General features: G+C 51.1%; 1 pseudogene; it reads left to right on the top strand.

Annotated features, from left to right (window-relative positions):
• Positions 1-3,444: 3,444 nt before the first annotated feature.
• On the top strand, positions 3,445-5,721 carry LOC123360583 (annotated as a pseudogene).
• Positions 5,722-12,228: the final 6,507 nt, after the last annotated feature.

Below are 12,228 nucleotides of genomic sequence, written 5' to 3'. Positions count from 1 at the left end.
TCTTGGGGGATGCTCGGGGGCAGGGGACTTGGACGATGCGTATGCTCGGGGGCGGGGTCTTGGGAGATCGCAACACGGGGGGGCGCGGCCCTCTTTGTTTTTTGCTTGGGGCAGCAAAAATGTCTTGAAGCCGGCCCTGCCTTATTGGTATGTAATATTTATCAGGCTTGAAACATCATGCAGTACTAACAAATTCTGTTCACTTATTTTTAGTAGATCAAGAGAAGTTGTGTAGGTTGATGACTGAACTGGTAGAATATTGCAGCACATCAGAACAATCACTCCTTCAGACCAAAAGTGGGTGAAGCCTGTTGTGCCAAGTTTGCAGGTGAGACAGAATTCTTGCTAATCCTTAAAAAAGGAAAAGTGATCTGAATTTCTGAATTGCAAAACTGCGGCATGTTATAAAGGATAGATGGCAAAGTCCAAACCTTTAAGAAGAGAGATTTGTAAAATCCTTTATATGCTGCAAAACATTGCCATATTTCATTTTGTATATGGCTTCTGTTTAGTTACAAACAATATGTGACAGTCTAGGCTAGAAATTAAGGGATGCCTCATGCGTCTGAAAATCCATGGAGTTTTAGGAGGGGCAATATAATGATCTAAACTGGAATTCAGTGAGGCTACTTGAGTGAACTCCCCTATTCCTAAGCAGTTTTATATGTTATCCAAAATATTTTTTTTCAGGTGCATCCCAGAGGGGAGGCTTGACTGAGTCATTTATTTCAGTATTGTTGCTAAAGGAGTTGGCCGATGAGATTGCAGAGCCATTGGCCATTATCTTTGAAAAATCATGGCGATCGGGGGAGGTCCCGGATGACTGGAAAAAAGCTAATGTAGTGCCCATCTTTAAAAAAGGGAAGAAGGAAGATCCAGGGAACTACAGGCCAGTCAGTCTCACCTCAGTCCCTGGAAAAATCATGGAACAGGTCCTCAAGGAATCAATCCTGAACCACTTAAAGGAGGGGAAAGTGATCAGGAACAGTCAGCATGGATTCACCAAGGGCAAGTCATGCCTGACTAACCTAATTGCCTTCTATGACGAGATAACTGGCTCTGTGGATGAGGGGAAAGCAGTGGATGTACTATTTCTGGATTTTAGCAAAGCTTTTGATACAGTCTCCCACAGTATTCTTGCCAGCAAGTTAAAGAAGTCTGGGCTGGATGAATGGACGGTAAGGTGGATAGAAAACTGGCTAGATGGTCGGGTCTCAACGGGTAGTGATCAATGGTTCCATGTCTAGTTGGCAGCCGGTATCAAGTGGAGTGCCCCAAGGGTCGGTGCTGGGGCCGGTTTTGTTCAATATCTTCATTAACGATCTGGAGGATGGTGTGGACTGCACCCTTAGCAAGTTTGCAGATGACACTAAACTGGGAGGAGTGGTTGATACGCTGGAGGGTTAGGGATAGGATACAGAGGGACCTAGACAAATTAGAGGATTGGGCCAAAAGAAATATGATGAGGTTCAACAAGGACAAGTGCAGAGTCCTGCACTTAGGACGGAAGAATCCCATGCACTGCTACAGACTAGGGACCGAATGGCTGGGTAGCAGTTCTGCAGAAAAGGACCTAGGGGTTACAGTGGACGAAAAGCTGAATATGAGTCAACAGTGTGCCCTTGTTGCCAAGAAGGCTAATGGCATTTTGGGTTGTATAAGTAGGGGCATTTCCAGCAGATCAAGGGATGTGATCATTCCCCTCTACTCAGCACTGGTGAGGCCTCATTTGGAGTACTGTGTCCAGTTTTGGGCCCCACACTACAAGAAGGATGTGGATAAATTGAAGAGAGTCCAGCGGAGGGCAACAAAAATGATTAGGGGGCTGGAGCACATGACTTATGAGGAGAGGCTGAGGGAACTGGGATTGTTTAGCCTGCAGAAGAGAAGAATGAGAGGGGATTTGATAGCTGCTTTCAACTACCTGAAAGGGGGTTCCAAAGAGGATGGATCTAGACTGTTCTCAGTGGTAGAAGATGACAGAACAAGGAGTCATGGTCTCCAGTTGCAGAGGGGTGAGGTTTTAGGTTGGATATTAGGAAAAACTTTTTCACTAGTAGGGTGGTGAAGAACTGGAATGGGTTACCTAGGGAGGTAGTGGAATCTCCTTCCTTAGAGGTTTTTAAGGTCAGGCTTGACAAAGCCCTGGCTGGGATGATTTAGTTGATTTTGGTCCTGCTTTGAGCAGGGGGTTGGACTAGATGACCTCCTGAGGTCCCTTCCAACCCTGAGATTCTATGATAAGAGTTCTGCCAAAGAAATCCATAAACATTACTTCCTGTAGCACTTGAATTTTCCTTGGCCGTCTCCTATCCAAGTACTGACCAGGCCTGCACCTGCTTACATGATTGGACATTGGTGTCAAGATCACAGTCCAAAGTGGTATAGCTGCAAGCAACAGAACATTCCTGTAAAGTGAATCACAAGGGTGTCAGATGTGTCAATGGTTCCAGGAGAGATGGACAGAAATACTACAAAACACTGTGTTAAATATAGGCACTGAAGTCAAGTACTAGATGAAAAGATGGCCAACAGAGTTGAAGTTCTGAGTTACTTTACTATTTGAATGAGTTGGGGGGTTGTAAGCGGGTCCTTTCCTGGGCTGCCTCCCTGCTGAGCTCTTTCTCTCTACCAATAAAGCACTGTGAGGCTTTTCTTACTGCAGCACCCGTGGCTTTTATTTACAGACAGTTCCCACCACCAGCAATATTATTTACAAACTTTACAGGGAGTCTCCCTTCAGCCTGGAGACTGTCCCTTCCCTGGCCATTCCCCCCTTACACTGGCTGCCAGCCAGCCTGCCTTTATAGCTCATCAACGAGCAGGCCCACAGGTGCAGCCAGTTCCAGAGGCCAGGCACCAGACTTCTCCCCAGCCCCAATCTATTTCTCCTGATTGGGGCTGGCTGAGCAGGGGCTAATTAGGTGCTTTTGCACCAGCCCCCTGCTACAGGGGTTAAAAGAGATGTTGAGGAATTTGTGTCAATTAGAAGCTCAGGCTTTGGGGGGGGAGTGGTCATTCAGCTACCTAATTAGCTAGTAGGTAATTAAAAAAAAATACATAGCATTTGTATAAACACCCAGAAAACACAACTAATGTTACAGCAGAGATGTTATAGTTAAGACTGAGACAGCAGTTAATAAAATTTAATTGCTGCTTTAAGTGGTACAGTTGATGCTTAATTAAATTGTGTGAAGATCTCTTTCCCCTCCTTTTGTGCTGGGATGCAAAGAACTCCCCTTGTCAAGGCCAGGTCATGGGTAGTTAGATTTTAGTAGTTGCAGCCAGAGTCTGCAGTCATGCAACAGCAGTTAGGAGTCAGCTGAGTCAGGATACCGGGAGATCAGAAGACAAACAAGAAATTGGAACCAGAGTTAAGCCCAGATCAGGATACCAGGAGGCCAGAGCCAGGAAACAAACTGGAGGTCCAGAACCACAAGTCAGATGCCAGGATTCAAGCTGGGTAAGGATGCCAGGAAATCAAGAAGCATAAGGTGCACAGTCCAGAGCAGGGTGGAGCTCAGTTGTTTTGGATACTTTTCTGTGCTTGCTGCTGGCTTAAGTAGGGCCAGTGGGCCAATCAACTGCCCAAGGGCTTGACCAATTGGACATGTGGGTCTGGTCTGGTTTTGGGGTGTGGGGGGTCATTCTGAGGAGGGATGGGGGTTTGCTCCAGTTTGGCTTGGGGAGGGATGTGGGTCTGGTCCGGTTTTGGCGGGTGGGGGGTCGTTCTGAGGAGGGATGTGGGTCTGCTCCAGTTTGGCTTGGGGAGGGATGTGGGTCTGGTCCAGTTTGGGGGGGTTAGGAGTCGTTCTGAGGAGGGATGTGGCTCTGGTCCGGTTTGGAGGGTTGGCCCGGTCTTTTGAGGACACAGCTGGGTCTGATCCTGGTGTCTGTGCCTCTCTGCCTGCAGGGAAGGACAAGGAGCCGCTGGAGAAGCTGTACCAGGTGGGCCCGCTGCTGGGAAGTGGTGGCTTTGGTTCTGTCTACTTGGGCACCCGCCTGTTGGACAGCGCCCCGGTGAGTAGAACCTGGACAGGGACCCCCCACCCCACCCCTGAAGCCCGCTCTATAGAGCTCCACCTTTGGTGAGAGACCCGTCCCTTACCCCATTACATCTCCTTTGCTTTGCCCTGGCATAGCCACCATCTTGCCTCCCCTTCACTGGTCCCTTGTTTGCCTCCCCTCTTTCTGGGGTTGCCTGACCTGATTCTGATTGTCTGGGCGGCTCTGGTTGTGTCCTAGGTAGCCATCAAGCACGTGGACCGGGACCGGGTTTCTAACTGGGGAGAGCTGGTAAGTGTCTTGGGCAGGGATATGTGCTGTGGCTCTGCATTGCATGGTCTTGGCTCTGTAGTGAAGGTGTCGTAGGTGTCACTGAGTCCCCGGGCGCTGCTCTGGAACTGCTCCCCACAAAGCCAGTCAGGACTTCGGGGAGCCTCCTCTCCCGTGGAGCATTCAGCAGGCCCCTCCGTGTGCTTCCCACAGCGAGTCCACCCCGGCGGGGTCCTGGGGAAGCCAGAGGGTCCTGCCCCCACACTTTGCAGTCAGACGTGATTCTCAGCCAGCCAGTAACACAGAGGTTTTTTAGATGACAAGAACACGGTCCAAACGAGGTCTTGCCGGTACAGACCATAAGACCCCCCTTAGTTAGGTCCATCTGGGGCCCCAGGGAGGCCACCGCCCCACCGGGAGGCCCGAGCCTCCTTGGGGCTCCCGTCCATTCCCCAGCCAGCTTCCAAAAACTGCCAAACCCCCTCCAGCCCCTCCTCTCTGGGCTGAGTCTCTTTCCCGGGCCAGGAGGTCACCTGATCTCTTTGGCTCCAACACCTTTAGCATCCCCTTGCAGGGGGGAAGGGCCTGGCCATTAGTTCCCAGGCAACAGAGGGTCAGGCAGAGCTGAGCCCTCCCCCCCCCCTGCAGTATTCAGAGGGAACATTAAAACCAGTCCCACTTCATCACACCTCTCCCCCCTTCGAGAACGAACTGAGCGGGGTCACTTCAGCCAGTGACCTGGGGAAGTTCCCAGGGATGCCCCAGCATCCCCCTCTTCATGGGGGAAGAGTTGCACCAGCCAGGCCCTTCCAGTTTCCTGCCCCCCTTTAGGTCGGGGGTGCTCGATGGCACCCGTAGTCTGCAGGGAGGAAGGGCCTGGCCATTAGTTGCCAGGCCACAGAGGGTCGGCCAGAGCTGAGGGCCCCCCCAGTATTCAGAGGGAACATTAAAACCAGTCCCACCTCGTCACAGTAGCTCTTGACTTGGTGGGTGGGTTTGCCTGCCTCTGATGGAGCTCTCCTTTCTCTCTCTGTGAAGCCTTGCGGGAGCAGAGTGCCTATGGAGATCCTGCTCCTGAAGAGAGTGGGCTCAGGCTTCCGGGGGTCATTCAGCTCTTGGACTGGTTTGAGAGACCGGACAGCTTCGTCTTGGTTTTGGAGCAACCGGATCCTGTGCAGGACCTGTTTGACTTCATCACGGAGCGGGGTGCTCTCCCCGAGGAGCAGGCCCGCAGCTTTTTCCACCAGGTTGTGGAGGCGGTTCAGCACTGTCATAGCTGTGGGGTATTGCACCGGGATATCAAGGACGAGAACATCCTGGTTGATCTGAACATCAGGGAACTGAAACTCCATAGATTTTGGGTCTGGGGCATTACTCAAGGACACAGTGTACACTGATTTTGATGGTGAGTGTCTGTTTCCATCCCCTTCTATTTTATCTGCGTAGGGAGGGAATCCAGGGAAATTCCTCTTTGAAATGAGTTGTTCCCTGCCTGTAAATGTGCAGTAACTTCCCAGCCAGGGAATGGTTTGTTCCCTCCTCCCCCTGCCATTCTCATTTGCTAAATATACTGTTGTGTGATGTGCAGCTTTGATACCTTTGGGGTTTTCCTCCCTGCCTTGTATCCAAAAAGCATTTCACAAATGTGTTTGCCCTTTGGTTGGGTGTTAACCGGTGGTAGCTGCCCATGTCATGCAGGGGCTGGGGGCGGGGCACATGGCAGAAACCGGGTGTGAACTCACAAGCATCAATCTCTGGAGTCCCTGTGAGCAATAAGAGGAGAAAGTTGGGCTCTGGTTCCAGTGATTTGGTTTTCTCTAGGTCCACGACATCTGTAGCATTTCAGCAGGGGTCTGGCTGGTATTCCACCCTCCAGGGGTGGTGCAAACAGGATCTGCCTCACCTCCTAGATGGAGAAAGATTGAGTGAAACCTCTCTGCAGTCATGGCTGCTCAGGTGCTGGATCCTAACCTAATCTACCAGCTAGAATGCAGGGGAGGGGAAGTCCTCCCCCTCCCCCCTCAAGGATAAAGAAGAGGGCTCTTGTGCAGTTTCTTTCTGTGGGGATGGATGGACATCAATGTGGGGAGGGGATCAAGAGGAGAAGCTGCTGTCTCCGCCATCTCGCTAAATTATTTGTTTCATTGGAAAGTTGCATTTTGTCACGAGATGAATGTTGTGAAATAGGATCGGTGGGAGATCTGCTTACAGCTGGCTCCCTTTCCTCTGCTCCTCAAAGGCACCTGAGTCAGATCTTTGGGGAGGGGGGAGCTCCAGACCCAGGGAGGACTGTTTGACCTTGGTTCAGGGATCTGCGTGGGGGACAGATAAACAGAGCAGCAGGCATTCTTTCTGACCCACTAGAAAGGCAGATTCAGGATAGGGCCCTTGACTTTCAAAAAACCAGATCAGTTTGTTGTTGAGGGTTTGTTTTGCTTCTGCCCTGCTGGATGGGTGCTGCATTTTTTGTTTTTAATGTAACGGCTCATGACAAGGGATGGGTTTGCCCCTCCCAACCACCCATCTCCTGCAGAATTTCCCAAGCTAGTGGTGCCCCCTGGTGGGACATCAGGTTTCTTTTTACAACCCAAAGTTTGTAAACAACAGTCAAGTGGCCAGAAACCAGACTAGGAGCTCTGACCTCAGTCTCCTCTTCCTGCCAGAAGGGAAGAGATCAGATACAACAAAGGCAAAGGGCGTAAGCCTCTGCAGAGGCCAAAACAGGGTTCCAAGCATAATTATCACATTGTTGGTGGCACCAGGCATGACCCAGTGTTGACAGAAGGGTGGAAAATGACAGTGCCAATGAAGGCTCCCTGTATTAGGCCTCTGCTTGTCTGAACCGCTTCCATGTTTAAACTTTAATTAACCCCACAGGCTAGATGGAAAGAATGGAATGTGTGGCAACTAGTTATCAGTACCAGGAGGCAATTATACAGCCTGCTTGCACCTGGCTAAAGGGAGTGAAACAGAATGACCGGTCAAGAAAAGTTACTAACGAGATAATATGTTTTTTGCCAAGTATGATCTAACCTGTTTAGAGTAATTGCTGCTTCATAATGTATTTGCTGTATGGGAACTGAAAAGGAGGGAGAAGGGGGGGGGGAGGGAGGAGCTGGGCATTGGGGGTAATAGACATGCTTAGCTAAGATCATGTATAAAGACAGAGAGCTGCTTGTCTGGGGTGTGCTTGATCTGAGGTGTGTTCCTCCAAGCATCCTGCGCTTTGAGATCTCAAATAAACTTTTTTTTGCTTCTCCACCCTGGTGTGTCTAATTGGAGCGAGGCACTCCGGGCAACGAATCACTGTTGCTGTAGCCTCAGGCCTTTTGTGCCGGCAACAGTTTTGGCGTCCCTGGGTGGGCTTGAGGCTAAATTTAGCCTTGCCCGGACCCCTCCTGGAGGTCGACAGATTGCGGCGACGACCGATGCCTAGCGCGCACCGGTGACTTCATCGGGGGCCTCGGCGGAGACGCGGTGTGGTCGACCCCGGAGGGCACTACGGTGCAACGCGCTCAGATAGTGGAGAAGCAGCTACGGGCGACGGTGGGGAACCGGTCTCGTGGACAAGGTAGGAACAGTCCAGTGCTGTTAACCTTTTGTTTGCCTGTTAAGACCTGGGGACGCCCAGTGTCTTCCCATAGGTATGGGGCAGGGACAGAGTACAGGCAGGGTACGGTGTACACCCTTAGAATGCATTCTGATGAATTGGAAAGTGTTTGAAAAAGATCCATTGACTAAAAGTAAACTGAAAAGATTCTGTACAGTAAACTGGCCTCAGTATCAGCTAGAGGGCCAGGAAAGGTGGCCACCGGAGGGATCACTTAATTACAACACGATCCTTCAATTAGCTTTGTTTTGTCAGCGAATGAATAAGTGGAATGAATTTATGTATGCACAGTTGTTTATGTTGTTGAGAGATAGGTCAGATCTGTTGCAAGAGTGTAATCTGACTCCGACAGGCTCGGCAGTCACTGTTAGTTCCCCGAACCCCTCCCCGGTTGTAATGGCAGAGTCGGTGTCCCCTTCGGCTCCTACACCCCCACCGTATAAAGACCAGGTGCCTCAGGTTTCAGAGATTGCTCCTTCAGTGGGATTTTATCCGTTGATTACTGAGACTGTGGTGGCTCGCCCGGGAGCAGAGGGGCGCCGGGCCACTACTATGCTAGTTTACTCACATGTGCCTTTTAACCCAGTGGACTTAGCAGCCTTTAAGGCACAGGCAGGGGAATTCTCCACGAATCCCAGCAAGTTTATTTCAGTTTTTGAGGGATGTTTTGCCAGTCACAACCCTGACTGGGATGACTGTAATATCCTTATGAGGACCCTGTTGTCTGAAGTGGAGAGGAATCAGGTTATAGCTAAGGCAAGAGAAGAAGCACAACTAAGGCATGATCGGGATCCAGCTAATGTTGCCACTCCTGCCAATATGGTCCCCCTAGCAGATCCTAGGTGGAATCCTAATGAGCCTAATGGTCAGACCCGCCTCACTGTGTACAAGGAGCTGCTCCTGCTAGGACTCCGACGCTCAGCTGTTCGCCATAACAATTGGGCCAAACCTTATGAGCTCATACAGGAGCCTAAGGAAAGTCCGGTCGCTTTTCTGCAGCGCATCCGGAATGCCATTCGGCAAAACACTAACGCAGACCCTGATAATGCAGCAACTGAGGCAATTATAAAAGGTATCTTTACCAGCCGTGCTGCCCCTGACATTAAAAGGAAATTGCAGAAAAAGGAGGATTTGATGGGCATGTCTGTGGCACAGATTTTGGAAACTGCAAACAAGGTTTACAGCCTTAGAGAGGGAGAGAAGGAAAAAAGGCAAGTGAAGATGATGGTTGCAGCAGTACAGGCCAGTGACAAGAGGAAGTTTCAGGAAGGTGGTGGAAGGGGCCGGGGAATGAGAGGTCGTGGACGTGGGCGCCCTGGCTCACAGGAAAGGCGTTTGGGTCGCAATCAGTGTGCCATATGCCGGAAGGAGGGACACTGGAAAAATGAGTGCCCTGAGAGGGAAGATACCCCTATGATGGCAGCAGAGAATCAAGACTAGGGGTGTCAGGGGAGACGGACTATCCTGCCCCCGGAACCCCGAGTAAAAATGCGGGTGGGAAATTCTGAAATAGACTTTTTAGTAGACTCTGGAGCAGCTCGAACCGCTGTAAATCAACCCCTCCAGCTGCCTGTGGCAGATTCCCTCACTGTGGTCGGCGCTACAGGAAAAGGAATCAAATGTCCAGTGTATGCCCCAGCAGAATGTGCTTTGGGAGACAGAACTCTCTCCCACAAGCTGGTTTACCTCCCCGACTGCCCAACGCCTCTACTGGGACGGGATCTGCTTTGTCGCTTAGGTGCCACCCTGCACTTCACCCAAGATGAAATCACCCTCACCTTGCCCCCAGAGAATGCCTGGATAATGACTCTTGCAGTTGAGCCCTCAGCCATGCAAGCCCCAGAGTGGAGCCAGTGGAAGGACCAGGTTTTTCCTCTAGTATGGGCATCGGGGGTCCCAGGAAAGGCAGCACATCACACCCCCATTAAAGTTCAGCTCCTGCCAGGAAAAAGTCCGGTGCGGATCAAGCAGTATCCGATAAAGAGGGAGGCCAGAGAAGGGCTGCAGGAAACTATAAATCAGTTTCTGAAGTACGGGGTACTGCGAGAATGCCAGTCAGCCTGGAACACCCCCATCCTGCCTGTTCGAAAGCCCAATGGCACCTATCGGCTGGTCCAGGACCTGAGGGCAGTTAATGAACGGGTTAAGACTCTGCTGGACTGTGTTAGCACAGGAATTTAAGAACTCCCCTACGCTTTTCGGCCAGGCTCTGGCCAAAGACCTGGAGGAGTGGAATACTCCGGACGGGATTCTCCTCCTGCAGTATGTGGACGACCTGTTAATTGGGGCGGTGGGATTAACCCCTTGCCTCCACGCCACTGTGAGCCTCCTGAACTTTGTTGGACTCAGAGGATACCGGGTAGCTCAGAGCAAGGCTCAAATTGCCCTCTCAGAAGTACAGTACTTAGGATTTCACATAAGACAGGGGGAGAGACAGCTTTCAAAGGAGAGGAAGGAAGCAATCTGTCAAATTCCTGTCCCAAGCAATCGTAAACAGCTCAGGGCTTTTCTGGGCATGGCAGACTTTTGCAGAATATGGATCCCAGAGTTCGGACTGTGGGCTAAGCCCTTGTATGAATGTGTTAAGGGAATGAATCACGACCCCTTTCACTGGTCCTCAGAAGCTAACAAGGCATTTAAAGTATTAAAGAAAAAGCTAATGAAAGCCCCGGCACTCGGTCTCCCAGACATCTTTAAGCCGTTTCAACTGTATGTGCATGAAAGGAAGGGAGTGGCTCTAGGGGTGCTTACTCAATTATTAGGCACTTGGAAACGTCCTGTGGCATATTTCTCTAAACAACTGGATCAAGTTGCCAAGGGGTGGCCAGCTTGCTTGCGAGCTGTCGCGGCAACTGCCCTAGTGCTTGGTGAAGCAGAGAAACTGACTTTGGGGGGGGACTGTGCAGGTGTATACCCCTCATATGGTTCAAGCCCTGCTGGACACTAAGGGTGGTCTCTGGCTCACGCAAGCTCGGGTAGCTCGGTACCAGGCTAAACTCCTAGAAAATCCTGAAGTTACCCTGCAGACCTGCCCCTCCCTCAACCCAGCCACTATGTTACCAGAAACAGAGGAGCAGGAACATGACTGTTTAGAAATCATAGATGCCCAGTACTCCAGCCGTCCAGATTTAAAAGATCAACCGCTCTCAAATGCAGACTGTGAGTGGTATACTGATGGGAGCAGTGCTGTCATAGATGGGCAAAGGAGGGCTGGCTATGCTGTTGTGACCCTCTACGATACAGTGGAAGCAGAGAGTTTACCTGCTGGAACATCTGCCCAACTTGCTGAACTTGTAGCATTAACCCGTGCACTTGAACTGGCAAAAGACAAACGGGTTAATATTTTTACTGACTCAAAATATGCTTTTGGGGTATTGCATGCTCACGCTGGTCTGTGGAAACAAAGGGGAATGCTTACAGCTCAGGGGTCCCCGGTCAAGCATGGGACACAGATTCTCCGGCTTCTGGAAGCGGTGCAGCTCCCCTCAGAGGTAGCAGTGGTGCACTGCAAAGCTCATCAACGAGAAGACCAGGACGTAGCCAAGGGCAACGCCAGGGCCGACAGGGAAGCCAAGCGGGCTGCCACCCTGGAACCATTGGAAGCTGAGGAGGCCCATGTGCATGCCCTCGTCCCATCAGTGGGTGAGCTCCCAGCCCCTCAGTACTCTCGTGAAGAAAGGAATCTGGCCGACTCCCTTGGGCTCCAGGAAAAGGAGGGATGGCTCCACTCCACAGAAGGAAAAATCCTCCTACCTAAAAGCCTAATACGGCCAGTACTACAGAAACTACATCAGACCACTCACGCTGGAAGGGAGGCTCTCACCCAGCTTATGAATAAGTATTTTCTAACCTCTGGATTAAGACCCCTGGCTTCCCAGGTACAGGCTGAGTGTTTAGTCTGTCAAAAGAACAACCCTCGACCAGGAGTGTCAGTGCCACCAGCCACTCTGGAACCTACCCCAGGGCCAGGATTGGTGTGGCAAGTAGACTTCACTGAGTTCCCCCGGACCCAAGGGTTCAGGTACCTCCTCGTCATGGTGGATCGATTCAGCGGATGGCCTGAAGCCTTCCCATGCCGTAACAACACTGCCAGAACAGTGGCTCTCAAGTTTGTCAAGGAGATCATTCCTCGCTTTGGACTCCCCCAGTGGATGGAATCTGACAATGGAACACACTTCACATCGCAAGTCATTCAGGGGATTTCGGATGTTCTACAGATCACCTGGAAGCTCCACACTCCATGGCGACCACAGGCCAGTGGAGTAGTGGAACGTACTAATCAGACACTCAAGCGGCATCTCTCAAAGGTCTGCCAAGAGGCTTCTCTTCGGTGGCCTGATGCC

The sequence above is a fragment of the Mauremys mutica genome, unplaced genomic scaffold (genome assembly GCF_020497125.1).
Source record: "Mauremys mutica isolate MM-2020 ecotype Southern unplaced genomic scaffold, ASM2049712v1 Super-Scaffold_100274, whole genome shotgun sequence".
In the NCBI taxonomy this organism is placed as follows: Eukaryota; Metazoa; Chordata; order Testudines; family Geoemydidae; genus Mauremys; species Mauremys mutica.
The sequence above is the reverse complement of the archived record's forward strand: the minus strand, read 5'-3'. Positions and strand labels throughout refer to the sequence as shown.